An 18,575-nucleotide genomic window follows, 5' to 3' on the forward strand; every position below is an offset into this window, starting at 1 on the left:
ATGATGCCTCAAGCTGTGTTAATGAAGCAGACTGCTCTGAGCCTTTTTTTCACCTCAAAGCACTCTCTTCTAATCCTGATCATATTCAGAGATCTAGCTCTGCAGGTAGTCCATGCAGTACACATCACAGGAAAAAGTCCAGAAAGACAATTTATCATGTTAGTATTTCTTCCATTTTATGAATAATGTTTGGCTTGATTAAACTAGAATCTTTAGTGCCAACACTGTGCATAGCATGAGGATTAATCTGAGGGATATTTGGAACAGTTTCTGATTTTCATTATTACGGGATACAAAGTTAGAATACTGCTGAAGCGATACTTCCCACATTCAGCAGTTTATCATTGTTCAAAACTCAATTTCTGTGCTATTTTTTCATAATCTTTGGAATATGGGACAACCTGCAGGTTTGTAACAAAATTATCAGCACTTGAATTTTTGCATATTTTGGAACACAGAAAATCAGATAAAATTCACCAGATTGTCTGATAGAAATATCCCTCCCTCTCACTGGAAATTGTATGTTAAGAAAGGGGAAGCTTTTAATAATGTTTTCTCATTTCATGTTTTTCAAAATGTAAATATTTCATGAGCTGAATTATTTCTAAATTTGATAATTTCCTAGGATTTGTGACCTAATCCTTAGCAGAAATTAGGACTTTGTTGTTCTGTTGTAGAAGCAGAGTGGCAAAAAAGACGTGAACAAGAGTACAACTGAATTGCAATTTATTGCCCAATCTTCCTCTGCTCCCTTTCCCTCTGTAAGGGAAATTCCTCATTCCTTGCTTATTCCTGAGACAGCGTGTTTCCCTCCAGCTGGTGAAGATATTCAGTGCAGTGCAGGTCGTGGACATTGCTGGGTCCACCCATTGGATGAACAAATGACGGTTGCAGCAGCCCCACGAACCTGTTCTCTCCCCAGCCTTCCATGAGCTGGTGCAAGAGGACAGAGCAGTGGTCATACTTCTCCAGTGTGGCTGCGTAAACTGCAAAAGGTACCCCTAATAAGAAACCAGTTAAATATAGAGATCCTCTTTTCTTTCAAAAGTCACTTTGGGGGAACCCATTCCAAAAGTTGTTTCTTAGGAAAAGCTTCTCTGTTCCCACTAGAATCACAAGTGAAAATTATGAAAAAAGTTTATTAGCTAATAAGGGAAACAAAAATGATAGCTTGGGTCATTTAAAATATTGTGGGCATTTAGAAAGCTTTTTTCCAGTTTGAACCTTTTCTATCTTTTTGAGTTTAAATTGGATTTTGGAAGCAGAGCAGTTTTGATATTGAAAGAGCATAATTTCATAACTTTTAAACTGTTCCCACTTTCTTAAACTGAAAAATGTCTGAACTGACTGGTAACTGTAATGCCAGACTTGCATTTAAAGAAACATTTATCAAAACATTTCTGACCAGCTTTCAGGCCAAGTACTGACTTTCTTAGCAATGAAACTATACTATAGTGTAATTATCTAAACTGCATTAGATTAACTAAGAAATCAGAAGGGATTACTGTAGTCAACCAAGTCAGTCTTTTTTGCCAAAAGGTGTCTTGAGCTCTCTGTTCACTTAGATGTTGTTCAGGCTCATTTTGATAATTTAAGATCATAGCATTCTTTGTGGGGTAGTCATCTGCTCCCTTGTTTAGCTGCTTTTCTCCAGAAGTGAATGACTAGAGGAAAAAGAGGTAAGGCTCCCAAGTTCTTTCAAGTTGTTTTGAGGTGAAATGCATCTGCAAAGCTTTGCTGAAACCCCCTTGGACTGAAGAGAAAAGGTCCCTCTGCTTCTGCCTGCTCATGACGTGTAGGTGTGACGTGCCTGGTAAAGTGCATGAAAGCTAGGGGGAAGGTTTCTGTCAGACTGCTACCCACTCAATGAAATCTTATGGAGGGCTGAATGCAGCTACTTTTTAAAATCCTAGCCCCTGTTTAGATTTTTTGTTATTCAGCATAGTGTGTACCCAAATTTCAGCAGGTGTTCTTCTTGCTGAATTAAAGACTTTGTGCAAAGCTAATGTATACGTAATTTTAAAGACTCAACTTTATTGTTTTAAGATATGCCTACAGTCTTTAGGTTGCAATTTTATTTCTCTGTTTACTTTTACATTAATTAAGCCACTAGCATTTTAAGTATATACGCTGAGCACTGATTTTCATTGTAAGTTTATTAGGAGGTACCAGGAAGAGAGAAAATGCCAGCTTCTCTAAGAAGTGGATTATTTAATGAGATATAAAGCCATTTTTTTCAGTTCAGTGAGATGCTCGTGTGTACACCTGAAGGTTGTATACCCTGTTCTTTTCTGCATGGTTGCATGTCTGTTCCAGTATAAGCATGGAGCTGGCGTACCTAGTTGTGTACATTGTAGAGATATGCACCTGTCACATAATGGAAAACACCAGCGTTTTGCTTGTCTGACATGTTTGCTTCTGGCCCTGTGATGAGTGATAGCTTCTTTCCCAAAGACAGGAAAGAGCTGCCAGAAAAATTAAATTTGCCTGTGATCTGCTTCCTATTCCATCCTGAGGAATGTCAGAGAGTTGGTAACAGGTATATGAAGAAGGAATGCGTGCTAGAGAACTTTAAACAGACCTTTTTGGATGCTTGCTGGTTTCTGTGATAAGTAACTAATTCTAACTGAGAAGCAGAAACTATTCTGTGAAGCACAGATCGCTAAATAACTCTGCCATCTCCATCTACTTTAGAAAAGAATAATCAGTAATCACACATAGCAGTTTGTGAAAGACCACAAATGTTTCATAGAGATAATCTGGAAAAAAAATTATGCCTTATCTACTGTATTTCTAGAAATCAGCTTTACCTCACAAAAATGTTGATCTTTTGGCTCTGATTTGTTCAATGCCAAAAATCTGGTTGTCTTCAACAAGTGCAGTTAAACAGATAACCTTCCAGTTGTATTAGATGATATTTGCACATTAAGAGATTGCTCTTTGGTATTAAGATGCTATAAACTTTCAAGATTGTGTTTCATCAACAAGTGTAACTGTGACATGGGGTCCTCTATGTCATTATTATGCACAGGACAGCATCCAAGTCAGTGATGGTTTTGCATAAAAAGAAAAAGTAGGTAATACATCTTACAGTTTAATCATGCTTTCAGCTGCTTCATGCCCTTATGGTCAAGCACTGGCAACTGGTGCCCAGCCACGCTGCATCTGAAGAGTGGATGCAGTGAAGAGGACCACAGACAGTTTAACAGTTCATTAAAAGCAAGCATACTTCTTTTGACCAATTGCAAGCTTCTTTGTATGCAACAAGAGCGGATTTGGGTATTCAAGGGATGCACATAAAGTGTTGCATCATGGGACCTTACAAAAAAACCCAGATTGAGACAAATGCAGCTCCTGCATCTTGTTTTGTATTCAATACCATCCATTATTCTGCATTCAGAATGAAGGGATACATAGCAATTTTTGGACTCAGATGCCTAATAAAAAGTTAATCCTCACAGAAGTTCATGAGCCTACAAACTCATTCAGGTTTCCATTTCAGACTGAAATCTGGTCTCAGATTGAGACCAGAGCAGGCTGATGTGTTACTGATGAATGAATCTTTTAGTGACTAGCTCCACTGCTGCCCTGTGGCCTGACAGGACCCTGTTCCTTTCAGCCATCACTTCAGAGCAATGAAGTGACTTGCATTTTATAAAATCTTAGGTTCCTGGGGCGTTAGAAAGGCTGATTTAATTTGGATGAAGCAAAACTAGTGGTGTAGTGGTTTAACCCCAGCCAGCAGCTAAGCACCACGCAGCCACTCACTCACCTTGTCCCCCCCGCAGTGGGATGGGCGAGAGAATCAGAAGGAAAAAGGTAGAACTCGTGGGTTGAGATAAGAACAGTTTAATAGAACAGAAAGGAAGAAACTAATGATGATCATAATAACAATAATAAAATGACAATAACAATAATAAGATGACAATAATAATAATAAAAGGATTGGAATATACAAAACAAGTGATGCACAATGCAATTGCTCACCACTCACTGACCGATGCCCAGTTAGTTCCTGAGCAGTGTTCCCCCCAGCCCCGCTCCCCCCAGTTTATATACCGGGCATGACGTCCCATGGTATGGAATACCCCGTTGGCCAGTTTGGGTCAGCTGCCCTGGCTGTGTCCCCTCCCAACTTCTTGTGCTCCTCCAGCCTTCTTGCTGGCTGGGCATGAGAAGCTGAAAAATCCTTGAATTGGTATAAACACTACTTAGCAACAACTGAAAACATCAGTGGGTTTTCAACATTCTTCTCATACTGAACCCAAAACATAGCACCATACCAGCTACTAGAAAGAAAATTAACTCTATCCCAGCTGAAACCAGGACAAGTGGTAACACAAACTGTATAGGAAGTATATGTAAGCAAATTTATCACTTACTGAAAAATGGAATTGAATATGTTTGTAAATACACAGGAAGAGGGATATTTTATTTTTTTTTCAGTTAAGAATTATATGATAAACCCACATACTGGGAAAAAAATATATCTATGGGTAATAGAAAGTTAATTCCAGCTATCTTTTACACTTTTGTTAAGAAACATAGAAAATCTTCGAATAGAACACTGTTTAGAAATTGGGTAGGAACTCTTTCTGGGATGGTCTTGTGAGACTTCTTGTACTTGCTAGCTCCTGCCAAGTTGGAAGCAGTACAAAAAATAGCCTTTGTTGTAGCTTTAAAAATGCTTTTACCTTACTGAAAACAAGTAAACACATGTATGAAAGACAGAAGAAACAAATTAAAAAGGCTTTTAGCTTAGCTTTGAGTAGATATTCAGCTTCTCGTCTTTCTTATCTCCTACTACAATAATTCCAATTTTGCATAGGTTTCATAACACTATCAAGATTTTGATCTTACAAGTATGATGAAATGCTGTGGACTGGTAAATTGTGATGCATAGGCTGAGCCTTAAGAAGAACGCATGTACAAGATCATCACACACCACATCTGGAATTTGACTCATGATCAGCACCTAATCAAAGCCATATTACCCTCTATTTCCTTTAGAGTAATAACATTTTCAAAGACAATTATGGTGACTCAACTAAAGTGTTAGTCATGTAAAGCACAGTAAGTTGATATGTGTTTCAGCCCCTCGTGACCATTCTGTTGTTTAAGAATTGTAATAGTTCGTGTAGCTGAGAATATGCCAATACGTTGGACATTCAATAAAAATACAAGATCCAGACCAAAAATTTAATTCGATATAAGCCCAGTAAATTTTGTAACAGAATTGGTAAATACAATAAAATTCTTAAATTTGGGGACAGTGAATGTTAAATTCCTATCTCAGAAGGATGGAAGTACCAGGAACCAGAAAATGTTGGAAGTCTGATTTCACACAGACTAGTGAGCTTTATGCTTACTCTTAAAAAGCAAAACTAAATCTATTACAGGAATGAATCTTTAATTGGATTGTTAACACTGAATATGCATGTAACCATGTCTGTACAAATATTTCATTTTATATAACTGTAAGATCTTTCTTGCATGAAACCAGAATAATCAGTTTAAAAGGCCCAGCAAAAGCAATACTTTCAATACATATATGACCACCTTGTACAAAACAAAGACTTCAATTGGTCATATACATCTGTTTTTCTGAAAGCCCATTTTTCTTTCAGTTTACAGTGAAGCTTCTTAACAAGAGATAAAATGAAAATAGAGAGAACCATACAAGCTAAGCCAAGAGGGTCAGAATTTAACAGTAGCAGAACGTTATCTTTTTTCCTAGTAATCCAGCTAAAAATGGATTAGTTATGAAATATCTTCTTAACTTCAGACATGCATTTTCAGTATGTACATATAGTTTGAATTTTTCTCTTCCTAAAACAGTGCTTTCTGGACTTGAGAGTAATTCCATAATCAGTCAGTTTACCAGAAACATGACCCTAGTAGAACGGTCAAATGATTGTTTTCATGGTGATTATCAAGGTCATGTTTACTTGATATGGTGAAACATACGGATGGGATTAAAGTGATGTTATCAGGCTCATTGATAAACTGATGACACAGCAAGTGGATAAATCTGGTTTTTACAGAAAACATCCTCCTGTCTGCCACAGTACAATAAGAATAGTTGAACAATGAAAGGAAGAAAGGCACAGGACTTGATTGTCCTTTAACTCCACTGAACTCAGATGGAATAACAGCAGGTATTCACAGGTATTGTGAATGCTATTCAAACAGGTACTGCACAACATTTCCCAATTACAAAACAGCAAGGTCAGAAGGAGATTAGAAGAGAAGCAGGGAACTTAAAAGACAGTGTTCAATAGCAAACATAGGAAAAGATTTTTAGCCCTGAAGCTGAGGAACACATGACATTTTGCAAGTGTCTTTTCTAGTAAGCTAGCACTTGTAATTGAGTGAGGTATAGCAGAAGAGCTCACAGCAGGCAAAGCATCTATCTCCTAATCTAGTCATCAAAAAGACCCAGGCAAACCAATGTGGCATGATACAGAAATTGGTCCCAAAGCCCCGAACTGCTTTTCAAACAGTCTCTGTAAGGGAATTGTTTGCACCATATGTTTTCCTTAAGAGCTGATCTACTCAAATGGTGCTGTAGAGGGAGAAGTCCTACACATACAATGGAAATTATGGTACAGTCTGAAGCAGCTTTCTCCAGAACACATCACCTTCTATCCCTTTGAGCCATCACAGTGCATAAAATTTTATTGACCTACAAAGATCATGTATCTCCATCAAGGCTTCCAGATTTCCAAGTTGGAAATTTCTCTGTTATTCCCTCTGCACTATTTGCCTTGTTAATGAGGCTTGTAATTTCTTCGTTTCCAACCACCACCAAAGCCATAACCTTTGTCCTTATCAACCTTCATTTTTTTGCTGTTTATGTCCTCCTGTCTTGTTTCCCTGTTTGCTTACCTTATAATTTGTCCAGGATAGAACAGTCATTCCAGCCAGTGCCACTTTTATTCCATAATATCCAAAATACTAATTCTTTTCTGTATGACTTAGTACTTAGACCCTGCACTTCTCCCCGTGTCTCTTCCTCTTCTCCCTCACTGACATTGACGTTGGCTTTTTGTTATTGGTGTTTGTTACTTTCATTCTTAAATTTAGCAAAATTTTATGACTCCTGTACACAAACACTTTCTTTCTTTCTCTCTTTCTTTCTTTCCTTCCTTCCTTCCTTCCTTTCTTTCTTTCTTTCTTTCTTTCTTTCTTTCCTTCTTTCTTTCTTTCTTTCTTTCTTTCTTTCCATCTGACTACATCCAGCATTCTCAAATCTATCCAAGTTTTAGTTCCTTTGTTTAGTGCTCCATTTCTGAAAGGTTCAGGTAAAGCCACAGTCCAGTTCAAGTGAGTGGGAGTTTTGCCAATGATGTCAAGAAACCTTTGATGTCACTGCTCCAACTGCTGTTAACTCTTCCTTTAATCCTTCCTCTGTATGCATCCTATCTATTTTCCAAGCTGCTAGAAGCTTTTCTAAAGGGACCTGTGTAAGTTAGAATTTTGCACATCTCTGTTATACAAGAATATAATTGGGGAATCTGACACTGTATTTTTCATCATTTATCTTAAATAATGTCATATATGACTTGGCTTCATCTTGAGCTGACTGTCCTATACTTTTCTGTAGTTTTAATAAACAGCCCTGTGTGTGTTTGAATTCTCCTGTATACCAAGAGAATGGTATAAAAATACACTGCAGGCAGGTCTGGTTCTCTAAACATCCAAACCAGGAGAAATTCTAAATACATTATGTCCTTAAACAGTGTCATACATGGTTTTACTGCTACACTAGACGTTTGTAAGCAAGAAGGGCGCATAGATGTAGGAAAGAGAAATACGTGGCATGCTTCCTCCTGTCTCCTAGGCAGGGATGTAACAAGCAGATCTTGTTGACTCCCTGTTTCCTTTTTTGGCTTTTCTCTTTGTACCTGTGTAGCTCTGTATGGTACTTGGGCGCGTTTCATGCTAGACTGTGGGCTAGAGGGAAGCACTGTCAGCTGGCATTGCTCCAGCTGTGCTTGCTTTGAGAATGTGGTTCAGAGCCAGGCATTTTAATATCACAGCCAGGCGTTTTAGTATTTGACTATATCCATTTTCTCTCAAGGTCATCAGAATATACAAGGAAATGGCAAAACTGCAGTTGAACAGGCCTATTCTGTATGACATAAGTTAATGTCATTTCTATACCTGTCTGCTGGAAAAAGTTCTTTGTATTTCAAAACACTGACAGTGGGCTGAAGATCTACTCTGGATAGATTTTTTTTTTTTAATTGCAACAAAGAGATTTTTAAGTGCTGTCGGTGTCATCTTATGCAATGTACCTGTACCTGGCAGAACGCTCTTTGACTATAAGGCTAATTAATAATTTCTGTCTCCTATACATGACTGAAATAAACGCTTTGGTAAAATTATGCTAGACTTTTTATCTACAGAATGAGAAGGATTAAGCCTGATTTTAATTGTGTCATCTGAATACTAACACAAGCTCTTTGGGCCTTTTTGCCCATGGATGAATACACATATTCCTTTTAATGTTAAAGCTGTTGTGCACCCACATTGACAGAAGGCTAGACCCCTATGGTTGCAAAATGAAACCACAGGCACCCCTCCAACACATGTAATGCCTCAGAGTCAATGCTAAGACCTATTTTTACTGCAGTTAGCACTACCATGCTGTTTAAAATGACAGAGTACAGGCAAGGAACTTAGATCTAACCTGTCAGGTTAGCCAACAGTGATGTGTTTCAGAGCACCAGTGCGCTTATTTTCTCTGTGCTTTTTTTCTTACTTATTCTTGCTTTTCAGCTCTGGTAAACAGTACTTCCTTCCTCCTACAAAGCCATCCACTTGGATGAAGGATATTTCACAGAGGCCCCACACTCTACGCCTTATTGACTGCTCATTGAAATTACTTTTTCCTTATATTCACAATTCATCTCTCTCTCTGTTTTTTTTTTTCCTTAACCAAGGCCTCTTTCACTTATTTTGAAGAATCATATGTTCTTTCCTTAAGAGGTTTAAGTGTACATGTTTTCTTATTCAGATGATGACAGCATTTAGCTCACAATCTAATTAAAGCGTGTAATATCTGTGTTAAAAGGCGAAAAGAAAAGAAAACACTCTGTTGCTTCCTAAAAGCTTAAAGTACTTAGATTTGGCAAAGAAAACAGAAAATGTTGCTGCTTTGTACATAGATCGTGATTATTTTTCACAGCTTGAGAGAGTGCCAGGTCAGTGGTCTTCACCTCTGTTCCCAGTATTTCTACAAGTCCAGGCCTGAAGGTCTAATTTCAAATTTCAGTTTAATTAAAGTTTTCTGTGTGGATTTAAGGTATGTTAAGCCAATTGCTTGAGTTTAAGAGTGGGTTAATCCATGTGTTTGAAGACATACTTGCATACCCAAGGCATGCAGGGGAGTTAGCAAACATTACTTACAGCTACATTTGATTCCATGAGCGGACCAGCCGTTACTACATGGTCATCAGTGCTGTACAACAAGAGCTGGAATTGACTAGACTAGACTAGAGTAGGCTAGATTAGAATATTCCAGTTGGAAGGGACCTACAATGAACATTTAGTCCAACTGCCTGACTGCTTCAGGGCCAAATTCAAACATACACTTCTGGAGCTTTAGCAAGATATTGTAATTGTTTTGGTATCGTGAAATCCAATGGAACAGGTCAGCACATCAACTAAAAAGATTTAATTCATTAGTTAGAAGTATGGAATTCCTTTTAGACATTTCAAAGGAGGAAAAGAGCCACATCTGTTGTACTAGATTATTTGATGAAGCCACATCAGATACTTTGATTTTCCTATGAAAGACTGAACTGCTTTCAGATAATTTTTACAGTAAATGAATTTCCATTTTCCTCAGAATAAAATCTATACAAGTTGACAAAGATACAAAAGAAAACCCTCTGTAAATGTGGTGTTTTCATAATTGAAGCTTTTGTGCAACCTTAATTTTGGCACTCTGGGACACATAGATTCTGTAGCTCCTGAAGTAGTTGTACCAGAGTGTGAGGGAAAGAGCAGAAAATATCAGTTTGTGTCCTTTCTTGAGTATACATGCTATTTAAGCTAACATACTGGATATGAAAAATGCCCAAATGGAACACAACAGGACAAGAGAAAGGATTGACTAGCTGCATAGACAGATCATATACTATAAATTCTGAAGGGAGTGGGTAATGTGTGCACGATCTCTTATGACACACTGATGACAGAAACATCTTATAAGCTTATTATGGCTTTGGATGATACATTTTCCCTAAGAGAAAAGATTATCCTATGCTGTAGGAGGGTGCCATTTTCCAGTGAACTCATATGGTAAGTATGGCTCCTGGCAAAACAAGATAGATAGAACATATGACTCAAGCTGATCAGAGAAGCTACCTCTACACAGTGCTTTGAGCAGCTTGAAGTACCTTTGAGAGGAGCACTCAGGGAAAAGACCAGGAGACATTGCTTCTGAGTGTGGACCTCAGTGTGTCCCTACAGCATGTTCAGTCGCTGCCATGTGTCTCTGCAGTTGCAGCGCTGTTACGTGACCAATGAAGCCTTCATACAGCTATGTTGCTTACTGCAAGGTCAGGTGGAATTTAATTTTCTGAACTTGGGGTTACTTTTACAGAAATAGGGGTGTCTGAAGATGAACTACAGATCTCCCACTACTGGTAATGTGGAAGAGCAAACCTGAATTAGTGAGCATAGCAGACCTAAGTCCTACCGTCCCTTTTTATGATTAGTATAAAACTGTCCACAGTGGGACTCGAAGATGGTGAACAACTTTTCTCAGGAATGTTGTGCCCTCTGGGGTGCAGAGTACTCTGAAATAGCATGGTGCTGATCACTTGGGTTAGACAGCTGAACTTTGTTTAAGACATTGTCCAATTACTAGTGTGAAACCTTTGTAGAGAAATAATAAATAAAAAATGGGAAAAAAATCATCAACAACAAAAAAGAAATAAAAAAAATCAAGGAAGATCTCAGATATACAAGACTTATTAGCTACGTCTTTAGTGCTGAACAAAATAGGAATAGAAACCACAATGGCTACAACCATACAACAGGGCGCTTAAAAATATCTGTCTTCTGGATCCCATGTGGTGCATCTATGGACCCGAGACATAATTGTTACTTTTTCTGTACATTTTTTTTCAGTTCAAAGTGACTGAAATAATTTGAGGGCATACAGCATATGAGAGAACTTTTTGTAACAGAAATCTCACCCTGTAATATGGATCCTTTACCATGAGAGCATGTAGAATTTGTGAATTCATTTCCTGCTCAGCTAGTAACAATACAAAATGGAGAGAGGCATCTTTGACAAAGCTTTGTCTGTGCTGCCTTTGGAAATTATCATTGGCTTTATCCCTGAACTACTCCTGATCATTGTCTCTGAGAATGATACTCTGTAAAGGAGCTAATTGTGCCAAGGAACCTACTAGCAAGAGACCAATTAGGAAAAAAAGAAAGCTGGGATTCTAGTTTCAGTGAATCTTGAATTGTTCACTCATATAGAAAAGTTCCATTTGAAAGTATGGTAAAACATAATTCCAGGATGCTCTGTAGCAAGATTATGAAGCTACTATTCTGGGAAATATGAGCCAAAGTCCCTCCATTCTCAGGAACAGTTACGAGGTTAAACAACAATATCTAACAACAGTTATGAGCTAAAAGAATGCCACCATCTGTTCTGTCTCTGATATCTCTATTTGATTTAATTTGCTTTTCTTTCAAGGGCCTGAAAAGAAAATATATGATTCAGTGATAAATAAAATATTCATTAATAAAAAATGGTGTACATTATTGACTCTGTTTTTTCTATGAGCAAAACCAAAATAAATGCATTTGGTTCGTTCTCAACCAATTTTTAAATTATGGCTTATTTACCAAACCAGAGGAAAAAAATACGTCATTGATTTAACTTCACTGTCTTACGCCCTTGCTTCATGGCAGTGCTGTACACACTGTTCTACAGTAGCCTTAGGGGAAACACAGCCTTCGGCTACAATTACTTGTAAATGGAAAATGATTACTAACATAGAAAAAATGCACAGTTCCTTTCCCATGAGAAGAAGGATATCTCAGAATATCTCCACTGAAATTATTGTTGTCCTTGAATCTGCTAGTGACTTTAAAAAGTATGACAATAGTCTTTTTTATTGGTGATTCTGTGCAGAATTCAGTGCAGTCCTCCTCAAATACACTGACAGCCAAGGCAGCCACTTGTTGGCCCCCAGCTCTGCCTGACAGTTGCAAGTAGTTATATGCCTACATCGCTGAACAGTTAGATATAGCTTCATGATCAAAAGCCAGATGTACCTGAATATAAAATACAGAATGGGTCCTCAGGTGTAGTGACCTTTGTAGGGTTTCTACTGTGGTAGGAATTTTTGTCTATCCAAGGGATAAGTATTTTAGTTTTATAATATACATAGCACCTGAAAGCAGAGGAGTGAGAGGCTAGACTCTGAGTGCCAATACCCATCACCATGATCATTTATACACCCACAAAAGTGTGGAGTTAGGTCCCAAAACAACTAATAATTTTGCAGATACACAGATAGGCCTGCACACAGATCTGTCAGAGACCAAGAATCTAACAGTATTCAAAAGGAATTAGATGATAAGGATAGCTAATGCATGAAACAATTTTGTAAGGGGATAAAATATCATACTTAAGGGTTCAGTACAGTCTCTAATGATTAATTATGAAGATAAGAACTTCATGAGAGTAGATTTTCCTGCAGCTAGGTCTCTTTTATACCTTTCTCTAAAGCACCTCACTTTGGCCACACTCTAAGACAGGATATTTGACCACATGGATCACACTTCTAATCCAGTAACTTCTACATTCTTAAACATTTAGAAAATTTTCATTTTATATTATGTATTTTTAAAAATAAAATAGCTATTTGTAGTAGAAGTGTATAGAACTGGGTGGGGGTTTTTTGTCACCAGTTTTTCCTTCTTAGTAGTTTGCCTTTATATGGCACTTTTGTTAGTGTTTCTGAGCTCCTGAAAACCTTTTGTGATGTTCAGGCTTTTTAATTTTGTTCCCCATCTGTTTTTTTGCAGCTCTGCTTTATGTGAGAGATCTGGTCAGTCATTCCGTGCAAACCATAAGATAGTAAAACCAAACATCCTCCCCCCCCATCTTTAGGTAGCTGTGGTTATGAAAAAGAAGAACATTCCTTCATTTAGAATCATGTTTTAATTTCTTCATGTCTTCATCCTGGAAAGTTTGAAATCTGTATTCTCTGCAGCTAAGTAAATGTGCTCCTGCAAACATGCTGTGATTTTCCACTTGCATAGCAAGAGTATACTTTTTAAGTGGAGACACCAAATGCTTGTTTCACTCAATTATTTGTGATTACTCCAAGATGCTTTCATCTGGTAATGCAAACCATGGTGTTTAATAACTTTCAAATACATAATGTATGACTTTTCATCCTAGTGGAAGCTTTTAGGTTTTATGCAGTTAGTGAAATTTCCTAATCTGACATAATTGTTGTGGCACCAACAGTTTAAAAAGTACCTCTTCTTTTAAGAGGAGGCTCCTAATCTACAGGGTGCATGTTCTGATGGGAAAGTACTGTGTGGCTGGTGGAAAGACTGCTTAGTTACTGCTTTGGAAGTAAAATGGGGACAGGTGACCTCCCTCACTTGACCTTTCATCTGGACATGTCTACCTCACAGCGTCTGACTGCATCCTGACACTGCGTCAGGATGGCCTGGGTGCGCAGCACGTGGAGTATCTGTAGTCACCCCACAAGCAGAACATACGTGCATCGATGGCTAACTGAACGGCATAATGTTTTGGAGCAAACTAGGGCTTATTTTGTAGTGTAATTTATGAGCACTCCAATGGAGTAGGAATAGATTGCATTGCCAAGTTCACCGATCGATTAAAACTCTTTGCAGTTACATGTTTTACACATTTATATAGTTGTGTTTCAGGGGATGGAATTCTCTCATAACTGAAGCACTTTTAAATTGACTTTGTAGAACATTTCCACTTAAATTCTAGTAAGCAGACAAGCCTTTTTAAAAAAAAATTAAAAATGTATAATTACTGTAAAAAAACAGGTTGCAGTATATTTCAATAAAAAAGGTAAATGAGATGAGATAAAAAAAAAATCTGCTTACTGGTCACATGGGTATTTGTATGGAGTTGGCAGATAAGCTCAATGAATAAAGGAATACACGATCTTAATGCAAGGGAGATGGACAATTCAGTTTCCTTATGCCAATATTTGTTCTCCAGACAGATAAGTTGGGATTTATTTGACAGTATGCAGACATGTAGTATATGTGAACCCAGTCACCCTAGGCTTCTAGTCTGTACGCTGAATCCCAAACCCATGGTCTTACTAGATACTGCATTTAGAATAATCATAGAACTCTCAGTGTCCACCTGTCAATGACTTGTCTGTTATCTTTCACATTTACAAATGCAGTATTTATGAAACGTTGTGTCTCTGAACATGCAATACATGGAAGCTTTCAAATATAAAAATGAATGTTTCTGTAGCACAGAAGCTAGTCTTTTATATGTGCTAAAATGGTTAATACATAGTAATTACCTAGGAATTTTTAAAAAACTGATAGAATAAATGGAGTCCTTACACTCATAGCACTTCAATGGTCTGAAATGGTGACTTTTAAGCAAACAAACATTTACTCTATCATACAATAATTTTACTAAATGTCTTGGCTACATCAATTTTTCAACTTTTGCCAGCCATAAGCATCAACCCTGTAGCTTCTACTTTTTATAGAGAACATCACTGTGGTCGATAAATTCTTTCTCAGAGGAAGTGGAATGCATTTTACATGAAAGAATGAGCATTAAAGAGTATATGAATTTTTCCTCTTTTTGATTATCAGAAGGCATATGATTTGACATGACTTCCAGATGACATGCATGTCTCTGATATTCTATATTACTTTGCTATCATAAGATAAGTTCTTTGGTAGTTTATCCCACTCACAGTTTCAGTCCATCATATTTTCACACATATAATCTGTCCCTTTAAAATCCTGTTTTTATTAGCAGATCCTTTAACAACCTGTAACTTCTGATAGTCTGTAGCTGTGAGTTATCTTTGAATTTCAGTATTGAAAAGAAAGGAAAATGAAAAATGTATGAAAATGGTGGAAGAACTGTCGTGGCAGAAATATGAGTAAGCTTTGGGAAAACACTGGCAGGATGCTTTGTTGGCAGAGGGGGAGCGTGGAGGTAAAATGTTGATTTTGTTACCCATGCATTCAAAAAAGCCTGACTGCTGCAGAGTCACAGGGTTTTTAAAGAATGAAAATTAGGATACTTTTCACACCCCAAATGGCATTGGCAGAAAAACCTCACAGGGTGATACTCATAGGAAAAGCAAAACTTCAAATAACTGATAACTTGAAAGGTTTTCACTGAGAAGAAAGGAGACCGTTGTGATTTTAAAGTACACTGAGATCCACAACTGAGACTTTAAAAAGTTTTATGATAGCATAGCATCACTATTCTGTTGTAACTTTGAGATTCAAATGTTCCTGAGATATACTTTGTCTTTATTGCTTTGTTTAAATGTATTTCAATGTTCAGTTAATTGGTGCAAATCAAAACTTTTATATTCACATACTTCCTTCAGTCAGGTAATCAGTATCACCAAAATCTTTACTGTTTTCCAAGATTACAAATAATAAATTTCAGAATGTTCATATATAAAACTTTATAATGCTTAAATAAAGGGGCATATGTATTTAGCTTAGTAGTTATGTAGGCATATGTAGTTAGTTTAGCCTTGTTTTGTACTTCTATTTTTCTGATTTTTAGTTTTCTTTTTTTGAATAGCAATGAAAATAAGAGTGGATGTAGACAGAGTAATTATTTTTTGGAGAGGAGGGGAGCATTGTTTGTGGGATCAGTTATAAAGCATTGGCAGCCTATAACATAAACCCACAAATGCAATGGGTACATTCCTTTACTCTGGACACAACTGAATACTTTTTTTCTGTTTCATGGGACTGTTTATAAGTGATAAAGATCATCTGATATAATATGATATAAATAGAGTCTTAAATTTTGGAGGAGGGCCTTAAATCTATTACGTAGATATGAAATGTCTGAATCAACTCTGTCAATAGCTTAGGAACAAAGATTTTTCCAAGCATTTGATTGCTATATAAATTTTGTCAATAAAATAGGAATGAAAGGTCTTTTAATCCACTTCTTACAAACTACATTTTGCTTTTTAAGAATGGAGTGATACAGAGATATATTAGCATAGAAATACCTATGGACAACATTTTAAACTATGGATTCCCTTAGATCTCCTCTGTTCTAAGAAACTCTCTGCTTACACAGTCATAAAAATAGTATTAAGGAGTATATTGTTTACTCACAATTGCAGAGGTAAGATTTACGGGCTTCAGTATCTGCTAACAGTGCAGCTTGAGTTTGCTTGGATCAGGATACAAGGGTAAAACGCATCACACTGTCTGACCAGCAGTCCAATTTTTTTCCAGAAGGCAGTGCACATCACCTAATTTCAAGCGCATTGGTTGAGTTGTATTGACTTCACAACTGGCAGCAAAACTACAGGGATTTCCTCATCTTACCCGTTTTTGGTAGCAATACGATATATACCCTTGTAATGGGGAACATTAATCAATATGATGAAGGCAGGAAAGAAAGATGATCATGACTTCACCTGTGCTTAATTGGAAGCTGGCCATCATGCCACCTGGTGAAAACAGCATAGACACGAACATCCAACGTTTAAAGAAACCACTTTAAATGCTGCATCTAAAATGCTATTTCTTGGGGGGAGGTCATATGTTGGCAAGTGAGATTACAACATGATATGCCCTTCAGGACTGTATGGTTCATGTGTTGCAAACATTCACAGACAGAATGCTTGTTAAAAAATCCCCTAATTTGTTGAAATGCGTTGCACAGGGTAATGCTCATGTGTAGAATTGAATATCTCAAACAGAAAGGTCTGTCACTGTCTGGGTCCTTGCAATGGCATTTTCAACTGGTTTGGATGAGACTCCCCGAACTGTTGTTTTGCTGAGTTCACCTCTCCACCAAATGCATGAACTTTTCCCATTATTATCTTGAACTATGTACAAAGCATCCCCTAACTATCTTTATCTATTTACAAAAGACTGTCCTGCATTACCCATTCTGCTTCTATAGGAACAACATACAAATGGTGCCTATCAGTTGCCCTATGGCAGCAGCACCTGTTCAGAGAATCTCCTGTGTTGTCCAAAATCTCTACCTAGAGAACTTCTGTAACAATTAGCCAAATGCATTGTTATTCAGTCAGTCACTTTGTCTCAAGTGAGTCTATTGTCTCAAATTAGTCCATTGTTTTATCAGCACTGAGAATAGCAAGGCTGATTTTGGAGTACCCTGGGAACTGATGACTAAGTATGCTGCATGTGCACAAAACCACAGCCCTGCTTACTGAGCTACATCACGATTATATCTAAAGTACTAACCTGAATTTCACCCTCATGTAACAATTTTAACTTGAACTCCACAGATCTTGCCACATATACTAAATCTTTTCTAACTTTTGGGCTTAGCCACTCGCTGTGAAATGCATGTGAATAAGCCACTGAAAGCAAAAATGGAGCAAAGCACTGCAGCTAATGCTTACATAACGTGCGTTGTGTTGAAAATCCTCAAATCCATTTTCCTGCCCTGCTGGGCCAAGATGAAGCAGCACATATGGTGAGGAAAGCCACTTGCTGTTGGGAGACCTCTGCGTTCCCTCTGCACAGGGAGGAACAATTTAGCCTCATTCCTCACTCTCTTCTGCTAATCTGGCACAAATCAAATGCAAGAGACAGAGCGTGAATGAGGATAAGTGAGAAGATGCAATTTCCTCTCTCATGTGGCTAAACGTTTCTTGTTAAGTGTCAGGTTTAGAGCTGAGTAAACAGTGGAATAATATATTTATGATTCTGTTTATGCGATTTGACTTGTGATTCAGTAAGCGCTTGTCCCTGTTTTCTTACATTTCTCTTACATCTACAAAAACTGTAGTTTGACTTCGAGCATATACATGGACACTAAATGGGCTTTCAGCCCCTCTCTGACATACCTACTTTTTTGTAGATTTTAGATTTTCACGGAAGTGGAGGAAGGCTATCAGTAATGTGGATAAGAAAAGGAGATTACTGCAAAATATCTGCATTTGTCAAGGAACATATGTGCAACACAATATCAAATGAGGAAAAACAAGTGTCATGTATGTATGAGCAACAGAAAAATTACTTGTGAAGAGAAAGATTGTATACCAGCTCTTTCCTCAACAGCATGGTGCAAGAGCTCATCATTTGATGGCAAATGCCCCATAGAAACTTTTTATGGCCCTCAAACATGCCTTGGACATATCCAGGGAGTGAAAGCCAGAGGCTGCCAGTCATCAGTGAGCAGCACTGGTAAGGGAAGGTTGAGAATGGCAGCAGAAATAGCAACTTATTGGTTAGAAAATGGCAAGAGAAAGGGTCTGCAAAATTTGCTAAACATTGTATCTATCTGATTTAGATTTCACTCTGCCTTTTGCCTTAGGAAG

At 37.6% G+C, this 18,575-nt stretch overlaps 1 protein-coding gene across 7 annotated transcripts in view; it reads left to right on the top strand.

The window, feature by feature from the left end:
- GRM8 (glutamate metabotropic receptor 8) overlaps nt 1-18,575 on the top strand; it is a 358,092-nt gene that overhangs the window by 314,838 nt on the left and 24,679 nt on the right. For 5 of the 7 annotated variants that reach the window (XR_003923503.2, XR_003923502.2, XR_003923505.2 and 2 more), the window contains one exon: nt 18,116-18,248. The exons of the other annotated variants lie outside the window; for them this stretch is intronic. The gene's annotated coding sequence lies outside the window, so the exon portion shown is untranslated. The remainder of the gene's footprint in view (nt 1-18,115; nt 18,249-18,575) is intronic. 7 annotated transcript variants of the gene reach the window in all.

Source organism: Aquila chrysaetos, chromosome 5 (genome assembly GCF_900496995.4).
Source record: "Aquila chrysaetos chrysaetos chromosome 5, bAquChr1.4, whole genome shotgun sequence".
Classification (NCBI taxonomy): Eukaryota; Metazoa; Chordata; class Aves; order Accipitriformes; family Accipitridae; genus Aquila; species Aquila chrysaetos.